Source organism: Periplaneta americana, chromosome 6 (assembly GCF_040183065.1).
Source record: "Periplaneta americana isolate PAMFEO1 chromosome 6, P.americana_PAMFEO1_priV1, whole genome shotgun sequence".
NCBI lineage: Eukaryota > Metazoa > Arthropoda > Insecta > Blattodea > Blattidae > Periplaneta > Periplaneta americana.
Genome location: NC_091122.1, coordinates 61,014,981 through 61,039,425, shown reverse-complemented (window position 1 = coordinate 61,039,425; position 24,445 = coordinate 61,014,981). Strand labels below are relative to the sequence as shown.

The following is a 24,445-nucleotide window of genomic DNA, read 5'->3' as shown; positions in this document are numbered from 1 at the left end:
CGTCTAAATCTTTGATGGCTGTGTTAGTACAGACTCCAAAACAATGCCATTGCCAAGTTCGTTTTGCCGTGAATACTGATTAAGAAATAAGCGCCGGCAATATCATATTTTGAGAACTTTACTAATCTTATCTAAATTATCACAACACTATTACCTCGACATGGGCTGATGAAAGCCTTTCATTTTAAAACAATTATTGCTGGCTGAGGAAAACATTATAGCAATTATGTTATATGATTCGTAATTTCTCTTCTTTGTTATCTGTGAACTCCTCACTTTATTTATCATAACTCATTCACAGTCACAGCCAAGTCAGTACCCGTACTGAAACTGCATTACTGAAACAAAAGCTGATATGCTGTTGCAGGTCTGTACAGTCCTGCCGCTTTCCCCTCCAAGACGATTCACTCCCTCCAGGTAGGGGAATAGAAAGTGCACATCACACAGAGACTACTGCACAATATGCAGGGTTTTGGCATGCCTGCTCTAAGTGAAGACAGGGACACATCTACAAAGTTTCAAAATATATTCTTCAATTCAATGCTAAACAACAATGACCCGGGAGGAGGGTGTGGCTCTACCCAAGTTAATCAGTTCTTCTACCGCCCTTTGTATTCCACAAACATTGAAAATGCAGATAACACCTATTTCAGAAAACATCCTACATAATTTATTGAATACTTCAGTTACTGTTACACTTAGCCCATTTCTTGTCTTTAAAAATTATTTCATCTGTGCTTACTGATTTGCATAAACTGATGACGTTCATATATGCTTAATTTGTTGAATCTTCTTCAAATTCGTTTATTTTTGTTTCGTATTTAAGTGGTGCGTAAAGGGAAAATTAATTATATCTTGATCTATTCACAAATTATTATCTTCCTGTTTTTAACCAGAAATTTAAAAATCATTTTGTACAAAACACTAATCCAACCTGTACTTTTATATGGATCAGAAACATGGAGCTTAACTAAAAAGGAAAAACACAAATTAATGGTTTTTGAAAACAAATGGATAATTCGACATAATAATGGTATTCACAAACTTTATAATCAGCTGTCAATTTTAGATGTAATACGGACCAGAAGATTAAATTGGGAGTCAGTCTAGGTAGTGTACTTGGTATAGGGCTGGCCTTCTATATTCGAGGTTGTGGGTTCGATCCCTGCCCAGGTCGATGGCATTTAAGCGTGTTTAAATGCGACAGGCTCATGTCAGTAAATTTATTGGCATGTAAAAGAACTCCTGCAGAACAAAATTTCAGCACACCGGCAATGCTGATATAACCTCTGCAGTTGCGAGCATCATTAAATAAACCATAATTTAATTTAAATTGAACAGGACATGATGAATGACTCCAGCAGCACAAAACGAATATATAACACCTTTAACAACACAAGGCCACTGGGAAGACCTCGAAGTAGATGGAAAGGGGAATTACCAACTGAGAGGAACTAGCAAAAGACAGAACAGAGTGGAAGTGTTTTGTGAAATCAACATGGAGTCGACATGCTCCATAATGTCCTTTGATTGATTGATCTTTCTCAGAACAATTTCAATACTGTGAGTGAACAACTGTCAGCGCTGCCACAGTGAGACTGAAACTACTGCACACATCTTGGGTTTTTGCTCTTTCAGTAAAGCACTGAGACATATCCATCATCAATGCATAAAAACATCAATTGCTGACACTCTCAGAGCAAAACATTATCTTGTACAACGAAGAGGTGCATGGTACTTGCTAAGACAAAGCAGTTGGATAGACATGATTTACTAATCCACCAGAAACATCTGCTGGTTACATAATGACCTCACAGTAAGAACCGAGGCATCCAAAAACCAGTCTAATGACATTTAAAATGAAAAAGCGTAATCTACAAACCTACAATTCCGTACTTATCAGACAAATACCATAAGTTATATTGCCCATAGAAGTAATTAGCCTAATGACTGGAGTGAAAGGAACAATATCCAGAACCTTTGTAACATTCTGTAGAAAATTCGGACTGACAAATGAGTTTAATTCAATGGCTATGTCTTCCATTAGAGGTTCATTGACTAGTCTTAAAAATCATTTATACAATATCTATTAATCTTCAATTCTTCTTTCCTTGGTAGGCTATGTCCTATTAAACTGTACTGAGCTACTATTATATTTCGTACTAATTCATTTTTCTCTAACATGTTTTATTAATATATGTTCATAATTATTTACTAATATTATTCTTTACTGTCTAATGTACAATAATTTCAAAATTTGTTTCATGTGCATTTCTTGTTGTGTTACTGTTTTATGTAATTTTCAATTATTCATGTTTCCTGTAGGCCAGTCATGTCAACTGAGGCCCATAGGTGCAAGCACGCACTTTAGAGCTCAGGAGAACTTGAGCACTTTACAGCAGAAAGGATAGAGACAGACGAAAGAGGCTGTAAGCTTATATGCCGCTTGGTCGAGCTATATACAGGGATGGCCAGCACTGATTCAATGGATAAAGGGGAAAGAACTTATTAAAACTGTATCCATGTTAATTTTTAGATTTGTCTGAGAAGTATAAGTGCATTATAAGAATGTAAGTTTTAATTTTAATGCTCATTTTTCACAAGCTCGCTTTTTTCACTCAAAAGGAATATTTTTCTTAACTTTTTTACAGAAAAGTGAAATTTTCCAGATATCGGTATGTTTCATACAGGAACTGAAATAATGTTTTCGTAAATCTAATATATCATAAATACATATTACTGAAGATAGTATATTGAGAAATGCTATGGTCAAAATTCTTACAATGATCATTGATTCAATATGACAATATTGACTTTTATTTATTATCACACTGAAGATAGTGTATTAAAAATTTTGAAAATATTTGCATGGAAAATGTTTGTAAGGAAATGAATTAACAAAGCAACTACTGTTACATCATAAACAAAAGATATGTGTCCGTGTGTTGTAAAAACGTCAGCTCTATTGCTTCAGCAGATAATTTAATATTCTGATGATAAGAAGTTGCGCATCAATATCACCTTAAAAGCGTAATGCGATAAGAGTTTTGTTATGTAATATTAGTTAGCCTACAGTTAAAACATACTTTGCTTTGTATTATAATATTGTTTTGATTAGATTACTGATTACTTTTATAAAGCTAAAGATACCATCAATATCAATTTCAACTTATCAAGTCATACTCAAGCTCTTTCTTTGGGATATCACTTTCTTTATGAATGATGTGTTTCATTCATTTAGTACTACTATGGAATTTATGTGAATATTCCTTCTTAACTCTTTATTATGTTATTAACGTTTAAAACACAACTGCAACATTAAGAAATTGGTGTTAGTAGGCTACTTTTATTTTACAGACAATATTATCTATTTGTCTAATGGCTAGTACATGATATTTACTATCATTGACTAAGGGAAAAACAAGAAAGTGTTGAACAAAACTACGGATTAAGTAATCAAAAACATTCGAGCTCTGGCTTCCCAGTAGTGGTAAACTTCCTTGGAGGATTTCAGAGCAGGGCATTTTGCAAGATGTTGTCTATCCATGTCTTCCTGTTGATGGCACAAAATGCAGGATGCTGATGGCAGGATGCCAAGACGATTGAGGTGTTTACCCAGGATGTCATGTTCAGTGTTAAGGCGAAAGCTTGCAACTGCCAGTCTTCTGGGTTCAGGATTCAGGAGATACCTTATATCCTTCAGTAATTTCCTACGTTGTTGCGAAATGTTTATGTCCAATTCTTGTTGGTGATTATTTTTGCTTGATATATTGCTTTACTGAGCTAAATGACAAAGGTTTCCGTGGGTTTATTTTGAGATTGGCACCCTTCTTAGCTAATGTGTCAGCCTGTTCATTCCCATGTAGATTACAATGTCCTGGGATCCATTGTAACACAACTGTTTCGCCATGTTCTTTTAAAGTTGTAAGTATTTTTTGACAATTATTGATTTGTTCTGTGTAGGGGCTCCTTTTGAGTCCGAGAGGATGACGGCGTTTATGAATTTATCCATATGGAATAAAAGTTTATTTAAAGCAACATGTATAGCTTCAATTTCTCCTTCATAGGCAGATAGATTATAACCAACTGGGAGATAGAAGCAAAAAAGATTTCTAAAAATACCAGCTCCTACATTTCCTTGAGGGTCTGTTTTTGAGCCATCGGTATAAATTCTTATCCAATAGTCAGACAATATATAAAATATTAAACAGGAAAAAGCCATATAAAAATAACGACATAAAATTTCACGTTCCATTTGAAGTTTGTGCACCACTGTTTTCTTAGTCCAACAGGCTCCTTATTCATATACATAACCCTACCTCCTTCCAAACTTAGCGCTTTATGCCTGCGCACGACGTCAAGGTCAGAAAAATGCGCTTGCTTTGATATCACTGCTGTAGGCCTACATGTCTCTTTTATACACTTTATCTTTTGTTAGCCAATTGTTTAGTGGGAGTTAAATAAAGTTATTTAGAATAATAATAGTGAACAATAACCTACAATCTTCAAACTTTTCCCTTATAAGTAAACCATATTCATCTTCAACTATCAATTTTCTTCTGTCCTCTATAACGACATTTTCAAGTTTAGCTTTTTAAAGAAGTTTCTAATGCCCACTGTAAAAGAATATTAGAGTAACAATTTAAAAAATAAAATACAACATTACTCACATGACTGCAATAAAATATTGAAATCCGAACCAATAAATATCCTGTGCTGCCACATATGTGAAATCTAATCCATTCTTGCGAACAAAGATTTAAATAATTTACGTTTCAACCAGTGCTGTCATCAGCATTTCCAGACGTCCTGGATTTTAATGGTGTGTCCTGTATCCTGGATTGAGTTATATTTGTCCCAAAATGTCAAAAAGATTGAAGAAATATATTTCTTTGCTCATTTCTGTTAAAATATTTTTAAAATTTCTTATTCATTTTTTCAAGACCCTGTCCAATCTATTTTCAACGTCGTTGTCAGCACCATCAATCAGGTTGTATTGAAATAAAAATGATAATAATATAGTATGTATTTGGTATTATACAGTATCTTCGAATGTAGGCTTCCATGGTCGGCGTCAATGGGGTAAGAGTTACCTGGGCTAATAGGCTGGATAACTCTCACCTCCATTTATACAGTATGTTTATTATTTCCTCTCTTTGGAAGTTGATTTATTATTGATAAGATTTAAACCTTGTATCATGCATTTTTGTGCGTAGAACAGGCTGTAATATGAAATTTTTCTGACTTCATCAGTAATTCAAAGGAAATTTCATAATCATCTATCAAAAAGGTAACAAAAATTAAAAGTTTAGACCCTATACAGGATGTCCCATTTATTTTGTGCACCTATTATAACTTTTTGTTTGGATAAGTATTGGAATTTTTGTTTTTGGGCATTATGTTAGAGCTAGGAGCTAACATGAGTATGGAGATTTGGTGCATGTAACTACATTATGGTACTAGATACACGTGACGTCATCAATTTTTCAAATAGCACTACATACTTTAATCATGTTACATTGATTACACACATTAAGACGAGTTCAAAAATGTATTGCAATGCCATCTTCCTAATCAATAACAACAACAAAACGAAACAAAAACGTACTTCCAATGTGATAATGTTATGCTCTGAGAGAGTCACAGAAGATGTTCCAAATGGTGATCATTCACATTAAAGCACATTCGAAGGCATTCCCCGAAAGACCGTAAGACTGCCCTGCATGTTGCTGGCTGAATGGACACACAAGCCTGTCAAATGCATTGCTGCATGTTGTCTGGTGTTGTCAGAATGTTCTGGTACACACTGTCCTTTACAGTTCCCCATGGGAAGAAATCGAGTGGCGACAGGTCCAGAGGACGTGCAGACCACTGTACGTGGATTGTGGCGTGGACAGTTGTGGTTTGTTTACATGTTAAGACAGCAAACACACAACACACGACGTGTACGGATGTCAGTCGTCTTTTGTTCTGTGTAAGTTAATGCACAAGACGAATGGGGCACCACAACAAACAGCACATTCTGATGGCATTCATTTTGCATTTTATTGTTATTGATTGGGAAAGTGACATTGTGATACATTTTTGAACTCGTCTCATCTCAATGTAACATGATTAAAGTATGTATTTATTTATTCTGGTGTAGTTAAGGCCATCAGGCCTTCTCTTCCACAACACCAGGAATGGTGCTATTTGAAAAATTGATGACGTCACGTGTATCTTTTACCATAACCTCTTAGCATATAACCCCGAATATATTCGGGATTTTTATTTTTACGAAAACATAAAATCCCGAGTATATTCGTGGTTGTCTGTTATCGACTGTTGAATGTTTAAAAGCACGAATATATTCGTTTCTTACACTTTCTTTCAAAATCTACTTTGCAAGCAATTCAACTCTTTATCTTTGTTAGTTTGTTAGTTTGAAGTCTCTGTTGTAGTAATTCTGGCGGTTTTCTCAGCTCTGTCGTAGATTTTCTAACGATTGAAAGTTTGTGAAGATGGATAGTGAAGAAGAGGTTGATTTTAAGTTTAGCGAATCTGAAAGTTCGGACGAGAGTTATGACGAAAGTTCAGGAGATGAAAGTGATTCGTCCAGTTCAACTATTGACGATATTGCAAGTGCCAGGCTGTGGTGTGAAATGGATACAGCTCGACCGCTGCCACCATCACCATCACGATTTCCTTTTATAGGTAATCCTGTAATAAATGTTTCATCTAATACAGATGATGTAATGCTTTATATCCGACAGTTCATAGATGAAGATTTCATACAAATCATTGTGACAGAGACCAACAGATACGCTAGGCAGAGTCACGCAGCAGAATGCAAGGATACAACAACAGACGAGATATACGTATTCATTGATCTTGTATTGTTGCAGAGCCTTATCAAGAAACCAAATTACCAAATGTACTGGACTAAGAACCCAATTCTTGTAACACCAATTTTCCGCCAGTCCTTGTCATTTCAAAGAAGGTATTGAAAAAATACTCGTACCTTCATTTTTCCAACAATGCTGTCTATGATACCGAAAATCAACCACAACCTAAACTAAACAAGGTGTGGCCTATTTTGAACTTTCTCTCTACTAAATTCAGTGGTTTGTGTACTCCAGACAGAAATGTGACAATTGATGAAAGTCTAATGTTGTATAAAGGACGGCTAGCTTGGGTCCAATTTTTGCCTCTCAAAAGAGCAAGATTCAGCATCAAGACTTTCATACTTTGCGAATTCCAAACTGGTTATGTTTGGTCCCTAATTATATATATATATATACAGGAAAGGGAACCAAATTTCATGAAGAATTCAAAGACATGCCTCAATCATCACGAATTGTTCTGACACTTATGAAACTCCATCCCAACATGGGGTATTGTCTCACTGTGGACAATTTCTACACATCTCCTCAACTTGCGGATATTCTGGTTTCCAAAAGGACAGATATATATATATATATATATATATATATATATGGCACTGTGCGTCCTACAAGAAAGGACATGCCCATTTTTTCGAAGCAAGAAGCTAAAAAAGGGAGAGTTTGTGGCATTCCAGCGTGGTAAACTGATGGCAATGAGCTGGAAAGATAAAAGAGAGATCTGCCTCTTGTCTACAGTCCACAATTCCTAAATGCAAAGGCGAAGAGTAGACGTAACGAGGTTGTGAAACCAGTGGCTGTCTTTGCATACAATGACACCATGGGCGGTGTTGATAAGGTAGATCAGCACATTGCAAATAATCCACTGCCACATAAGAGAGGGAAGAAATAAAAAAAGTAAATCCGTGGCGCTACAGCTCTGAAGGCCAAGTCCGACCAGCGGCTGCTGGCCTCACGTTCACATGCCGAAGCAGAGGTGGACGATCATCCAACCAGAATGAAGGTATCGTGTGGTTAGCACGATGATCCCCCCAGCCATTATAGCTGGCTTGCTGAACCGGATTTTCGCTACCAATCGTACCTCCCCAAGTGCATCACGATGCTGGGTTGGAACCGGTCCCATACAATGGCTGAAATTTCATGAGAAAATTTCTTCCCCCATGAGGAATCGAACCAGAGGGAAGAAATACTACAAGAAAATATTTTTCCATCTCTTGGACCTGGCAGTTTGGAATTCCTTCATTCTCTTCAAAAAACATGGGAGAAAGAAGAACGCCCTGGATTTCCGTGTGGTTACCATTGAAAGCATTTTTCCTGTCATCGAAGAGAAGAATTTTCTCCGAAACCTGCAGATCGCCCACCAACAAAAGCAACAATATTGCGGCTTATTGGACGCCACTTTCCTTCAATGATTCCCCCCACGAAGAAGAAGAAAACTCCAACGAGATTGTGCGGGATGTGCAGCCGCGTGCGTGATGCTACAGGAAAGAAGACTCGCAGAGAATCGCGATACATGTGTGAGGATTGTGGCGTAGCACTGTGTGTTGTTTCTTGTTTCAAGGCCTTCCATTCGGCCACAAACATATGAAGTGATCTTGTTGCAACATTTTCATATGATGGACAGTGAATCTGTTTAGAAAATATAAAATAGGTTGAGGTAATGCAGACCACGAATATATTCGGGTTTTTATTTTAAGAACTTTTCAAAGACAAATATTTCATGAATAAATCAATATAAATAATGATTATCCTAATTCTGAACTTTGTAATTGTAGGCATGTTCAAATGCTGAAAGAAAAAAATTAAAAAATGTTTGATCATTTCTTCCCCTAAAAATGTGTATGTTAAGAGCATAATGTAGTTACATGCATCAAATTCTCTACTCCCATGTTAGCCCCTCATTCTAACATTACTCTCAAAAACAAAAATTCCAATACCTATCCAAACAAAAAAGTTATAATAGGTGCAGAAGATAAATGGGACACCCTGTATAATTAGATGAAATACATAAAACGAATAAAATCAGTTGCATTGCAAAATGAATTAATTCAAATGTATAGTCACATTAAGGTATGCAGTATCATCACCTGTCCTGTATTCCTGACCAGAGAATATGGCAACCCTGGCTGTCATGGAGGTCATACAGAGTCATACGGCATACAGGAACCTTTAATCGTACGGACAAGAGAAAATTTTGTCCATATGGAGCCATATGGTGTATGAGTGCCGAAGTTTTGTATATAAAGATCTATATTTTTATGTGGAGATCTGTACTGATGTTAGATCATCTCTTGCTTTTCTTAATAGTTCTTTGATGTTCATATATATAGTAAATTGTCCAGAATCCAGAACCTTACATAAAAGGATGGTTGAAAAAACCTGTAGTGCTGCAGATATATGCCCGAAGATTCAAGACGAGAGTGTGCATCTACTGTGTGCTTCATGGGATCTTTATTATATCAGACTTGTTTTAAGATTAAAAGGTAAAGCAAAATAATTTAATAATTTCTTTACTTCTTCTTTACAGCACTGGTTTCATCTATTTTTTTTAATTATAAACTCACATAAAATCGGTAGACACTTAGATTCAATGGTAACGGATGCTCACATGCTAATGTGAACCTTAAAACAGTACTATAAATATATAAGTAGTTTTTTCACGCAGTTACATTCACTCAATGAAACCTAACTACATAAGAATAATTTATTATTGCATTGCCACATATCTTTCATTCATAATACGGAAATGCCTAATATAGACTCCATTTACAATGCAGAAGCAAAATACCATAATATGTACCGGTAATACAGTTATGTAATTTAGTACAAAGTGTAAATGCTGTTTAAAAATACAGAGTGACCAACATAAATCTTTACCATTTTAATCAGGTATGAGTTTTAAACTGAGAAGACAGATGTTTCTTCTTCGATTGACCTATAATCTGATTTCTTCCAATGAAAGGATCTATATATCCTGTTTTCTGGTATCAGTTTTTGAAAGTATTTTTAATGGTCCTCGTAATTTCGCGTGTTTTACATATGCAAATTATATTATCGTTATTATTATATGTTATTATTTCAGTAATTACTGCCATTATTACATTATTTATTTATATTATACAAATATTTTATATTTGGCCAGAACAAAACAATACCTAACTCAGAAAATTCATTGGCTAGAAAGCAATTTTTACTGCACATGACTTATTTTAGTGCATATTTAAGCAAGTTTAAGTGCATAAATGCATGCATATTATACGAATTTTATTGTATGAACTTCCGCAATCTAGTAATGATTGCATATTTAGCTGTTGGGATTTCTTTACCAGGATATCTTTTCTAAACTATTCCCCAAAGCACTGGTCTGCACAGGCAATGGGCTGGTGTTGATGGGATAGAATAAAAGGAGCTGGTAAGAATACGAGTAAGGGGAGGAGGCGAAGCTAGAATTGGTGTAGAGGGGGAGGAGTTGAAGGAATGACTAATGAATCTGAGTCACAAGTCACTTCTGCTATCAGTAGATATTTTAACAATCTCTCAACCAGTCAATATTACCACAGTCTACTATATACAGTCATGACGCTTGAGTTTTGAGGGTGCTAGAAACAATAGACTGTGCCAGTACTATTTTGCATTGCCTGTAATGAGCCGATATTAGCGATCCTAGCGGTGAGCAACTACCAAATGTTTGCATATTTACACCACCTCATTCTAGTGCCGAGGTCATGGAAAGCATGGGGCTCTACCTCCATGCCCCCCAAGTGCCTTCATGGCATGTTACGGGGATACCTTTACCTTTACTATGTGTTGAGCTTCGTGACTGTATATACTAGACTGTGATATCACCATAATCCTCCACAGCATTATAACCTACTTTCCCAAAAACTTTATTTCATCTCTCTGAAAATAACAGGCAAATTTAGACAAGGTTCATTAGACTTCATTTGGACTTCAAACATTCAAAAGTCTCTTCCTATTTTATATTGGTAACTATGACAAAGTGTGATGACATAATCAAATACTGATATTGCTCTCATATTATTATTAATATAATTGAACTTAGAAACTATATGCTACTTATAACAACCTTCTCAGACTCAATTTGACAAAGGTTATATTATTTTATTTATTCATTAAAGACATCAGCTCAAAGAATTTGAGTGACCACAAGGGTCTCGAATACAATAAACATGTATAATATGTGTTTTGAAACATTAAAGAAAAAAAAAGTTAATTGTTGAAGACAAATATAAGTGGCTTAATTGAAATAGAGATGATGATGTAATATTTGAAGAGAATCCTTGATAATATTTATAACAATAGACATTACATAACCAAAAGGAATGTGAAGTGCCTTAAGATAATTCCATGTGAATTTTGTAATAAACCTCTACTGCCAAACAGCAAACCAATGACAGACCATTGTTTAAGAGGGACGTTGTACTTTTGAGAAAGATAAGGCAGACAAGGTTCATATATAGACTTCTTCTCAATATCAACTTTGGTGGCCTGATTTAGGTTCCTTTTAAAATGGATAGTAGGGTCAAGAACAAGAGCCTGTTTTAAACGTCCATTAATAGCAATAATGTCTGCCCATCTAAAAGAACTATCTGATAATACACAATGTATTTCTTCATGAATCTCCCAATTTAAAGTTTTTAACAATGTCGCCAAAGCATGTCGTACACAATGATTTCTAGCATTGATCAGCAGCATTCGAATGCAATGGTCATTCGTTTCTTAAATATTCAGAATAAAGAAACTGCCAAACATTGAGAACAGTATCAATGCTCTGCATGAAACATTAAAGTCATTACTAAAGAGACTATCTTTGAAGAAATAACAAATATGAGAGTGATTTGGTTTTTAAGCCTACAGTACCACAGATGGCAACGAATTTCACAATTACAGTATTTTATGTTATCTTTTCTACTTTTGACAGAAATTTTTAAGTCTGTTGCTTTATTATTCCATGATAGGGAGTCTCTAATGCAAAGAATGTTGATCAGAAGCATTAAAGTGTGAAATGTTACCACAGTCTAGTATATACAGCCACAAAGCTTGAGTTGTGAGAGTGCTACGAACAACAGATTGTGCCAGTACTATTTCGCATTGTCTGTAATGAGGCGATATTAGCGATCCTAGTGGTTAGCATCTATGGATGCATATTTACTACATATTGAGCTTCATGACTGTATATACTAGACTGTGGTGTTACTATGAAATTGTGCAATGTTTTCAGACAGATGAAACAGATGAAGTATTTGGGAATGTGCATACAGAACATTCCAAATGATCCACTAGAGCCCATATGGCAGCTAATGCATAGTGTCCTTATGCAGCAGAGCATGATAGTTCAGTACCCACTCTCTTGGAGTAAAAATAATTAGCTACACAATTCTTCAATTTCTGAAAAATAATATTAACTATTAAAATTTTCCATTGTTGCACATGCCTTGGTTATATAAGACATGTTGGAAATGACTCTCCTCCACAGTTAAACACTGCATGCATCTCTTCAGAAAATTGACATTTACATACACAGTAAAATCTGTTCAAAACGAAAGTGACATGGTCCTAATTTTTTTTCCATTGTGTACAAGTTTCCATATTATTCAGATGTGAAATTAAAATGGAATATTTTATCATTCGTATAGGCCTACATGAAAAAACAAAATGACATGCCGCAAACTGAAAGAAGTACAAAGTATTCCGTTTAACACTATTCACATTAAATCAGCTTATTCCGTTGGTGAATCATCTTGATTAAAATCTGATTTTCTGTACAAATGTTATCGTAACTCACTCATTAGTCATTAAACACTGAAGTTTACTAATCTCATTCAATTTAATACCTAACACTATATTATAATATTGTACTGTATATCACTGTACATTATTAATTAATTGGACTGGGAGGCAATCATTAGAAGCCTTGAATTCTGGTTTATCTAATTTCTTTGCAAGTTGCAGAATAGATCCAGAATAGTTCTTCGAAAGGTCATGAAGAACCCACTCCCACAACAGTTCATTTATTTCCACATAAACAGTGCCTTTATTGATCCTTTTATTTCACCAATATTGGACACAAGCCACTCACTCATTATGATCTTTATTTTTTAAAGTGTCACACCTGAGTTTTCCACAACTGTACTTCAATATTATTTTACATAGACTTTGTTTCTAATTCTCCTTTAACTCGATAACTTTTACTTCATCACTTAATGTTAATGCCACATTTTACGCAACTTTTTTTTACCAGGAAATCACTACACTTGCGCTCTGTCCGTTTTGAACAGTAACAGGCATTTTCCGTTTCCACGTTGAGCAGTTTCCGTTTTATTCAGGAAAAATTATACATAATATATACGAATTTCACTGGGACCAATAAATTGTTCCGAAATAGACAGGATTCTGGATTATTCAGGTTCCGATTTGAGCAGGTTTCACTGTACAAGTTCTTCTTCCATGATCATCCCAATTTCTCTTATGACATTGAATTATGTGTAAATTACTTTTATAAACTTTATTTTTAGGTTTAGGCGTCATAAGCCGACAAATCAAGAGCTCATGGGGGGAGGGGAGGTTACAACCCTTTGCTTATAAGACAGCAGATCTTCAGTCCCGATGCTGAATGTTATCAATCTTCTTAATGTATCCAGCTGTTTGCTGACAACATAAGGTCCACTGTCGTGTAGCGCTAAAATCTACAGAACCTCTTCTGAAATTTTCTTCTATGAAAACAATCAAATGACGTCATGTGGCAGATCTCAATGACTTCGATAAAGATGTGTTACACCATACAGTACTTGAATTTTATGACAGGAGTAAATATTCGACTTCATCTAAATTAAGGAAAGTCATGGCAGAAAAAATTTGATTCCAAGGATCACAATAGTCTGTTTTCAGAATATTAAAAAATTGGGGTTTATGTACAGAAGATGTAACAAAGGAAAAAGATTGTTAATGAAAAGACGAGATATTGCAGTGGCAAAGGCTGCTTTCTTGAGAAAAATGCATAACATCCGACCATCTGGTGACACAAGGCCCATATTTTGTTTGGATGAAACATGGATACATATGGCAGGACTCAAAATCATGAGGTGAAATGAGGATATCTGTTGGAAAAGGAGGGAAACTTACTGTATGCCCTGCTGTATTGGACAGGACTGGTTTTCTTTCCGAAGTAAATTGATATTTGAGGCTGAAAACAACACTATCATTTAGAAATTGATTCAGAGCTGTTCTAAGAGTGGTTCGTGAATGATTTCTTGAATTATCTGAAAGAAGGTTCAATAATAGGTAACGGATAATGAAGTTATCACTCAGTTCAGTTAAATAAGATCCCGTCTAATAATACAAGAAAAGCAGATGTGTATTATTAATTGGCTCACTGCTGCTGCTTCCGCTCTACATCCGCGAGTGTGGAAAAATAAAATATATGCACTATATATTTAATAACATATATGGCTTAATATTTTCATAATGGGTATATTTCTGATTTCCTGAAAGAACGGCTATATATTTTATTTAGGGCTGATCTATTTTGGGCAGTGGCATATTTAACATAATTATATGGACCAAAGAATATCTGTATTGTACTGGGGGTTATTTATATTTTGGAAGCATATATTAAACATATAGGCCTACGAGTCAAAGTTTTCATAGTATGCATAACTTATTTCTAATTATTTTTAAGAACTGCTGTATTACACAGAGGGCTAAACTATTTTGTGCAGGTATATTATATTATATATTAGGGGTCGATGTCTTCATAATGGGTATATTTCTTCAAGAACGGTTATACTGTACTGGGGATTAATCTATTTCATGCAGGCATAACTTATGTAGTAAATAATATATAGGTCAATGTTTTCATTCATGGGTTTAGCATGCAGCGCATTTAGTTCGCAAGAATTTTTCTTCCCGTAACCATCTTATGACTGAACCAAAGTGCCAACTATGCACTGACCTTGAAGTGAATATTCAGTTGATGCAGACTATACCATGCTATATATATGAAGGGTACACGGGAAAAATGATCAAGGTCCATCAAAAATCGAAATTGAGTTAATAATGCTATCTTATAGTGGAAAAGAAGTACTATCATGTGCAGTGGCGGCTCCTGCATATTTCTTAAGAGGAGGAAAGAAATTAACAGCACTAAATGAAACATGCTACAAATTAGCCTACATGCATACATGTAAGACCAGGTAGTGTTGGGGTTGGCCTTCCCTTCTGTATAGCAATAATCTGTGCTTGTAAACTGAGTTTCCTAAATTGTCCAAAATATATTATGATTTCACTTCCATCCATTGTTGAATAACTACACAAATTAACAATTACAAGGAAATTCACAACCTCGTAGCATTTTTCGAGCACACTACAGCATCACACGTGTTGGAAGAGACTAGCTACTAACTTGTAACTGGAACCGTTTTACGGAAATGGAAATGGGAAATAATCTGAGGAAAGCGAGAACACTGCACCCACCCACGTGGTCTGCGTTGCCACATGTACATTTTACAAGTTCAGTATCACATACTTTTGAAGAATGTCAGTTCTTGTAAAGTCATACTATCATTATTGTTCAAAGCTGCCGGTGGCTGATTAATTTTTTACGTTAAAAATGATGTAGTCTGGAGTACCTACTTTCAGTTTCAAATATATTTGTACAAAACTGACAACTTGGCTGTTGCCCTGTCTAGTAAACAATGAATAGAAGTGAATTTCAGGGGCCAACTACGTAAAACTACTTCCTCTTTGTTTTACATAAACCCGACTTTAACTTTCAAATATCCACGAAAGTTTCAAACCATGAATAGTAGCCTATATAAAATGCAATGAATAATATTTTTGATTTATAATTTTAAAAAAAGTTTACATGGTGTCTTTCATAGCATTGCGTTAAAACTATTTTTGTTGTGTCTCCTCGTAGATGTGTTATAGTCCGGTTGAATGCAACATCGTTAGGTGGCAGCAGTAGCAAGCTTGCTGGACGACCAGTCGGTTTCTATTTCCTGCCCATGACTGATTCAGAGGAGGATCTCCTCCCTCTCCATTCATTTACTTGCTTTAAAACTCTGCTTCTTTCTCTGGCCGCTAGTGCGCTGTTGTCTATGTGTGTTAACTGCAGTAGAGGAGGAATGGAGTGCCTTTCCTCTACACAGACAATCTCGCATCTTTCTCACAGTTTTCTACAGCATATGAGCGCGAGTCGTTTAAAACTCGATCAACCGAGTTTTTCTTATAGCTGTGAACTTAAAAATTATCGAATCTTCCTCGAATTTCAAGGCACATACTTTATTTGGTATTTACTTTCAAAAGAAGAAAATGAGAGGAGGACGTTCTTCCCTTCCCTCCCCCGAGGAACTGCCACTGATCATGTGGTCTAGCTAGTAATAAGAAATCATCGTTCTTGACATTCCACTACGTCAATTTCTATTAAATACACACATAAGAAAGTATTAAGTGCTTAAACTTTAAAATTCGTTTTTCTCTAAACTTTCTAAAATGGACCTTGATCGTTATTCCCGTGTACCCTTCATATATGTGTGTGTATATGTATATATATGAGTAGCTTAATATCAAAGCCGGACATCTGACCTCAATCGAAATTTAGATAGCTGTGGTTTATCATACAATTTTTCATGCTCTTTCCAGTTATAGTGAAACCATATGCAAACTCTAACACTACATTTATAAAATAAATTGTGTTAAATATTACAAAGAACACTGTGAATTAAAAAATTGCCTCTAGATCAAAACTATGGACACGACAGATGTCAGTCTTTGATAATAAGCTACTCATATATATTACAAGGCTGGTATTTAAAACTCTGGACAAACTTTACGGGTGCTATGCATAGACATTTCGTTAGCCCGTGCTACGAGCGTGCTAAACTAGCCTCAGCTATCGACTGATTACTTGTACAGGATTCATATCACATCATATCGCTAACACTGGTTTATAAATACGAAAAACGTTAGTTCGCTGATCATCCACCGGAAGCCCGCGCTAAGAATGTCTTTGAATATGGCCCTACAAATACACAAAAAACATTTAAATGGTGTAAAATATTTTATAGACATCCTACAATACGCTTTTAAGTAAAAAAAAAAAAAAAAAAAAAAAGGTAAAGGTATCCCCGTAACATGCCATGAAGGCATTTGGGGGGCATGGAGGTAGAGCCCCATGCTTTCCTTGACCTCGGCACTAGAATGAGGTGGTGTGGTCAGCACCACGCTCTGACCGCCTTTTATCCCCGGGAAAGACCCGGTACTCAATTTTATAGGAAGCTGAGTGAACCTCGGGGCCGTTCTGAAAGTTTGGCAACGAGAAAAAATCCTGTCACCACCTGGGATCGAACCCCGGACCTTCCAGTCCGTAGCCAGCTGCTCTACCAACTGAGCTACCCGGTACACAGCCTATTTCGGAATAGTGGACCAGATAATTAAGAAAAAAAGAATCATCATGGTATCAGGAGTCTGAAATTCTTATAAAAAAAAGTGGGACAGCCCAGGAGGCAAACATTTAGGGAGTTCTTAATTTTTAACACTACTGTGTGAAATATTTAAACAATAATTTGAGCTCGGAAATATAAGCCTACAGCCCTAAAAGACGTACGATATTTTTCAACATTTTTTTTTAAAGATAGTTTAAGCAGGAGTGGTATTGGATTTCAAATTAGTAAAATTTTTAAAATTCACCATATACTGACAGGTCCCAAGTGGAAAAAAAATGGACCTGCTGGATTTGGTGTTTTCTGCAATCTCTTGCTGCTTAGGCTACTTGTCACTTGGACATATTCATGTTCCTTTTGATGGATAGATTAATATCATAAAAAATGCCTAGGTCTGTCGTTTATGTAGATTTAACCTACATCATCCTTAGTGATTACCAGGCAGCAATATTAGTAATTGTCAATTATGTAAAGTCTCAATCTACCCATGATATTCTGGAGTACAGAAGATCAATAAAATCATTCCTAACTCCTTAACAAAGAAGTGGCTCTACAATGGTTACCTTCCCATTGTGGTAAGCCGGATTAAGGATAGCCAAATCCAACCTACCCGACTGACCAAAGAAGGATCCAGTGGCAAGTTCCCATATGGCAAATCAGGGCATGATTGTCTCACTAACCACCTCTTCACTTGGGCATAATGAAAATCCCCAAATTCAATCGCTGTCATCCAAATCTTCTTGTAGACAGCTGGAATAGAGGGCCTTAATATCTTCTAAGCTAAGCTATTCTAAAATAAACTTTTGGTAAGCTAAATCTTTACTATAGCAGTACCAAAGGAAGACGGTCAGCAAGAAAGAGCACATTCTTAGATAATTTTGAGTAGGGCCTATATGCATAGCATACCAAAAGCCTAAACTAACCTAGGGCCTATCCTAACCTGTTACCGATTCATATGCAAGGCATACCAAAAGCCTAAACTATAAACTAACCTAATCTTTCACAGATTCGTATATACCAGACACACAAAAAGCCTAACATAAGATAACATAACCTCTCCTAACCTAACTTGTCACAGATTCGCATATACAAGGCATACGAAAAGCCTAAACTAACGTAAACTAGCATAGATTACTATACCTCTCTGCCGGCCTCAACTTTCAAAGCAACTTTTGATCGCTATTTTCGGTGTGTAATAATTGGCGTCAGCACTTTTTTTATATGAGACAGTATGACTCGACTAGAAGCCAACATTTGCACCTTAACGTGGTAATGCAATAGTATAGAAATACTCTAATGTGACCAAAGCTAATTCAAGATAACGAAACCTAACCTAAAAAAAAAAGTGTACACTAGCGTGAAACTTTTATATCACCTTGTTATGTTGGTAAGACAAAAGAAACAGCTACAAAACAATATTGAAGGTGTATTAGCATAGTAGGGAAAAGGGAATTACATCTGCGCGACTACGTAGTTTAGCAGAAATTTAACCCAAATATTTTATTGGGAGACTAAATAAGATTCACAGTTTATATCAATTATTCTATTGTGATGGGCAACCATTCCATTAAAATTTTTCTGAGCGCGAAGAATTAGCATTAATTGGGTCTACAAAGTAATTTGCAAATGTAAACACCGCTGTAATAACTAAATTTAAAAATAGGCCATAAAAATATTATCATCTAACAAGAGTTATTTCTAAACCATTAATTCAATATTCTCAATCATTTGGCTATCATTTATTTTTCAAAGAACTCTCATTCACAACTGTCAACCTACCTTTCATTGTGATCTGTCAATCGCTAGGCAAGTGAAACGTCTGACCTACACGGATTAACCAATGCCACTGTCAATGCCTTAAATAAAATACTGGATTCCTGCAATGTATTATCCTAGATCATATGATCTATGGTATTATTCAAAGTTCCTTTCTAAACATAATTAGTCGGCTCTATGAACAGCGTTAAATTTAACACTGCTACATATTGGATGCCAACTATATATTTTTCACAGCAGTGACGTCCTCCAATGTATAAATCGCTAATTATTATTAACTAGAGCCTATCCATTAGTTACAGATCAAATAACAAATGAGGGATGCTCTGCAATAACAAGGTATGATGTACACATACTTACCTCGGTATAGTCGCCACAATTAATGTATCAAAATAACAAATTCAATAACGAGATTTTGACGAATACATGAAACTTATACAATTAAACTATCAATAATACTAATTAAAACGCAGATTTACAAAGGCCTTTCTTTGGTAATGAAAACAATGTTACTTTTACTTTCTGTCAAATACCCACTTCTTACACATACATTACCTTATTATTGCAGAGCACCCTTCAATTACTATAGAGCTACATTTCTCCGACAGTCATTGTTACAAACATACTATATGTAAATTGATAACGTGAAAGTAATTACCGGCACAAGCGACCGGGACTATTATGCTATTTCAATTCTATACAGAATTCTGTCTGAAAGTACAAAACAAAAAACAAATTGGCTATAAGGTCTAGTTGGAGAGCGGAGAGACCACATGGCTCGTCATATTTTAGATGATGATTATTGGAATCCATGCGGCAGATAAGCATATTGCATTGTTAAACATATTAAAGCAAAACTAATGGAACAGGTAATAATATCAACATCTTAATCTCCACCTATTTACGAAATTGATACACCGGCAGCCCTACACACGCTGCTAACAGTTCCCGTGCAGTAGCTATGAACACGAACAGAATTTCGTAGGGTACTGTAAAAATCAAACTACTGATCAATTAGAATATGTCTGTGCAATGAACACCAAAGATAACAGAGCAACATATACAATAATTAATGCATAAAACAAGAACCGAAAATTTAATGCAATACATTACATTAAAATTAGTCGTCCAAACACCGGCACCGTAGTATTCACGTCCAACACCTTTATCTGCTTTACACCTCACACCACACTTTACTCACTGATCGGCACCAACACAAACTGCACTGGGCTACTGGCAGTAGGTCATAAGAAAGCAAAAATGACGCCGAGAGTCGAGACCGAGCGGCATTGAATATTATGCTGAATACCCTGGACACGAAGAAACCCGACGAATCCGGTAGAAACCAGTGAACAGGTCGAGTAGCGGAGGGGGTGAACCTTGCTGAAGTGACCCGCCATTTTTGAATTCGATATAAAAGCAAGAAAAACTACCTGGATTCAAGACAAAGACGATTGTTTTAATAAATCAATAAATGCATGTTGCTAGTGTATTCTGCGAACAATTCCGGGTGATATACCAAAAAACAGAATATAAAAGTGCATATACTGCACGCATTGTATTCTTCACCTGACATAATTAGGAATATTAAATCCAGAAGTCTGAGATGGGCAGGGCATGTAGCACGTATGGACGAATCCAGAAATGCATATAGAGTGTTAGTTGGGAGGCCGAGACGTAGATGGGAAGATAATATTAAAATGGATTTGAGGGAGTTGGGATATGATGATAGAGACTGGATTAATCTTGCTCAGGATAGGGACCAATGGAGGGCTTATGTGAGGGCGGCAATGAACCTCCGGGTTCCTTAAAAGCCAGTAAGTAAGTAAAAAAGTGCATGTATAATACAGGGTGATATCCTTGATTTTAGGCAATTTTGCGTAATTTTTCAACAAATCTGCCAATGTATTATTTTCTTTTATTTAAATTTTAATTCAATATTAAATTTGAACACAAAAGTTCAAAAGGCAGTCGAAATACCTTTTTTTTACGGAGGAGAGGCCTTGCATTGCAATCCAAGGCTTATTGTCCTTACCATGTCTTCTGGTAGGGATGATTTCCGATGAAATCCATAATTAATGTCCCTCTGTTCTGCTGAGTTGTTTTTAACCCTTAAATTGACAAAGTATCCTATAGGATACAACAGGTTAATAGGCTATATGCTATAATTTTAACAGAACAATAGAAAAAATTGGTAGGAAAATTAAAATTTCACAATACTATAATATTGTACAACATATAAAATATACAATATAAATATAAAATATACATAACATATAAAATATTCTTACATTTGTGGACCTTCCATCAAAATATTGGGAAGCAAGAAGGATCAGACTTCATTGTTAAATCCAGAGCAAAAAAAAAAAACACACACACACACACACACGCACACACGCACGCACGCACGCACGCACGCACACACACACACACACACACACAAAAAAATATATATATGGACATTGCGATAGTTGTTTTTTTTACAGTCCGACAAGGTTTAATAAACTAGTGTGAGAAATGAAGCTTTGCCAATTTAAGCAAATAGGATTTAAAATTTTTAGAATAGGACATGATATTCATATAATGCTTTTCATTGTCGATGAAGAAATAATTTGTTACTATTGGAATAACATATATTCACTGTTTGCAGGTACTGGTTTTCAAATCTCTACTTTATTCTGTAGAAGCCTTAGCAATACCCATTGCAGGAGATGCAATGAGCATGAAATGTCACCCCACGTGCTAGGTTTCTGCCCCCAGGGCGAATTACTGCGAATTGACAGACATAACACAGTCCGCTCAATAATTGCTAACAGATTAAGGGAACATGGTGAATACGAAGTATATGAGGAAGTTCAATGTCTTTGTACGGAAGGACATCATAATAATTGACCGAGATAAAAAAAACTGGTCTCATTCTTGACACCACTATAAGGTTCGAAATTAATGAAGATCAACCAAAGCAGGTACATAAAGAGAAACGTGCTATTTACTTTCCATGCTGTGATGATCTCAGTCATAAATATAATATTCAAGATTGGAATGTTATTGGACTTATGTTTGGTGCACGAGGAACAATTCCCAAATTTACATTAGAGATCCTCAGAAAATTAAAGGTTCCTGATAAGACTCTCCAGACAATTGCATCAACCATTTTAAAATCTTCATTGAACATCATCAATCACCATCTCTATTCATCTTTATAATATTCAGTGTATATTATTTATTTTCAATAAATTTTTATCGTTTTGATAGCTACCAAATCTTGTTGCAGAATATTCTTTTTTAAAATTTCATTTTTTTAACATTAATTTACATTTTCTTTTTTGTTCATTTGAATTGATTAGGATGCCGATATTTTAAATCCAAGATTTGGGCGGCTATCATTTCGATGATATTCTCTCTGACTTATTTGTTCACTTTAATATGACTTAATCCATCAAGAAAGTTACATTTTTAAAATTTGCTATTGTGGACTTGTTTATTTCTAATGGTTCTTATGGCCTTTTATATAGTACATTTCCGTCTATGAATTGTGTTATCTTCTACTGGTTTGCAATCAAGAGGATCTGAGTGTGTTTGTAAATATAATATAAACTTTTTATTTATAATTAATTGATTAACTAGTGGACTTACTCGTGTTAATTATATAAGATTTGTGCAGCTTACAGCTGTTTCAGTGCTTCACACACCATCCTCAGAGCCTACTAGATCTTATGTGTGCTTTTGTTTTCAAATGTTAGTGTGATGTATTTCTTGTGTTTGTGTTGCGTGTTTTTATGTTTGTTAAGTTTTTGTTTTGTCTTTCTTATGATTTGTCTATTATGTTTGGATTGTATCCGTTTTCTTGTGCTATGTATTTGATTGTGTTCACTTCTTCATTGTAGTGTTGTTGGTTCATGGGTATGTTGAGTAATCTGTGTACCATTGTCCTGAATGAAGCATGTTTGTGTTGTATGGGGTGGTTAGATGTGTTGTGTTTGTGTGTGGTGGTGGTGGTTGGTTTTCTGTATATTTTGTAGGTGAGTTTGTTGTCGATTTTTGTTATGGTGATGTCTAGCAGAAATACAACATAACATACAGAACAGAAAACACACTACAAAGACATCTCAACACACAAAAAATACAAACAAATAAATACAACCACACAGGTGTATACAAACTCACATGTAATAGTTGCAATAAGTTCTACATAGGACAGACAAGCAGATCATTCCAAACACGCTACAAAGAACACATTAAAGCAATAACCAGAGGACACAATACATCTACATATGCCGATCACATAACCAATGCTAACCATACATACAATAACATAACTACGGACATGGAAATCCTACACATACAACCCAAGAACCAAAAACTCAACACACTAGAACAATACGAAATATACAAACATACTAAAACACACCCCAATCAAATTCTCAACACACAGATCAATTTCAGTACACACACACTATTTGACTCCACTCTTCAACACCTTTCAACAATCAAACACACCCACATAACAGGCAGAGAAGTTCGAGATGACGCCGTGATCTAGTAGGCTCTGAGGATGGTGTGTGAAGCACTGAAACAGCTGTAAGCCATACAAATGTTACATAATTAACACGAGTAAGTCCACTAGTTAATCAATTGATTATATTCAAGTGTTAAAAGTAGTGTATGCAAGATTCAAAATGGATTTTTATTTATATTTGTTTTTATTTTTTTTTTTTCTACATTCGACGCTGACTAACCAAATTTTTCCTACACTTTGGTGGTTATATTATTTAGTCCCATTATGAACGTTTCTTCTTGTACTAGTGCAACTGCCATATGTCCAGTTTGTAAAAAAGTCTGCAAATCTTCTGTTCGTGTCAATATTCACATCGGTAAAGCTCATCCGCAACAATGACGGGACAAAATCGTGAGTCAATATTATTCTCCTTCTTCTACTTCTTCCAATGATCTAGTTACGGACAATAATATTTCTAATACTAATAGTAATAATCCTCTGCTGGTACTTGCAAGCACTTCATCTGAACAAGATAATTGTAATATTTTCGATGCAGTGCCTCACAATAGTCATAATGACAATCCAATGCAGCAATGGGAAGACCCTATTTGACACATTCTGTCGGATGAAAATACTGATGATCTGGAACTATTAACGAAAGATTTATTAAAATTTGCATTGCCTGGCCCTAAACATCCAGCTATACCACATTACTAAAATCGCAAATTAAATGCTCAATATAAGTATAATTTTCACTTCGGAATATGTATGGTAAAACTTTCCTGTGTTAAATTTCAACGTACCTCATTTACATGTTTCGACCTATT

The 24,445-nt window shown here is 35.4% G+C and overlaps 1 protein-coding gene across 4 annotated transcripts in view; it reads right to left on the bottom strand.

Moving 5' to 3' along the window:
* Sms (spermine synthase) overlaps positions 1–20,405 on the bottom strand; it is a 79,868-nt gene extending 59,463 nt beyond the window's left edge. The window contains exon 1 of one of the 4 annotated variants that reach the window (XM_069828209.1): positions 20,234–20,405. The gene's annotated coding sequence lies outside the window, so the exon portion shown is untranslated. Of the gene's footprint in view, positions 1–18,484; positions 18,626–19,123; positions 19,341–20,233 lie in introns of those variants that run through there. The other 3 variants (XM_069828205.1, XM_069828207.1, XM_069828208.1) reach the window with 3 other exon arrangements.
* Between the last annotated feature and the right edge of the window lie 4,040 nt (positions 20,406–24,445).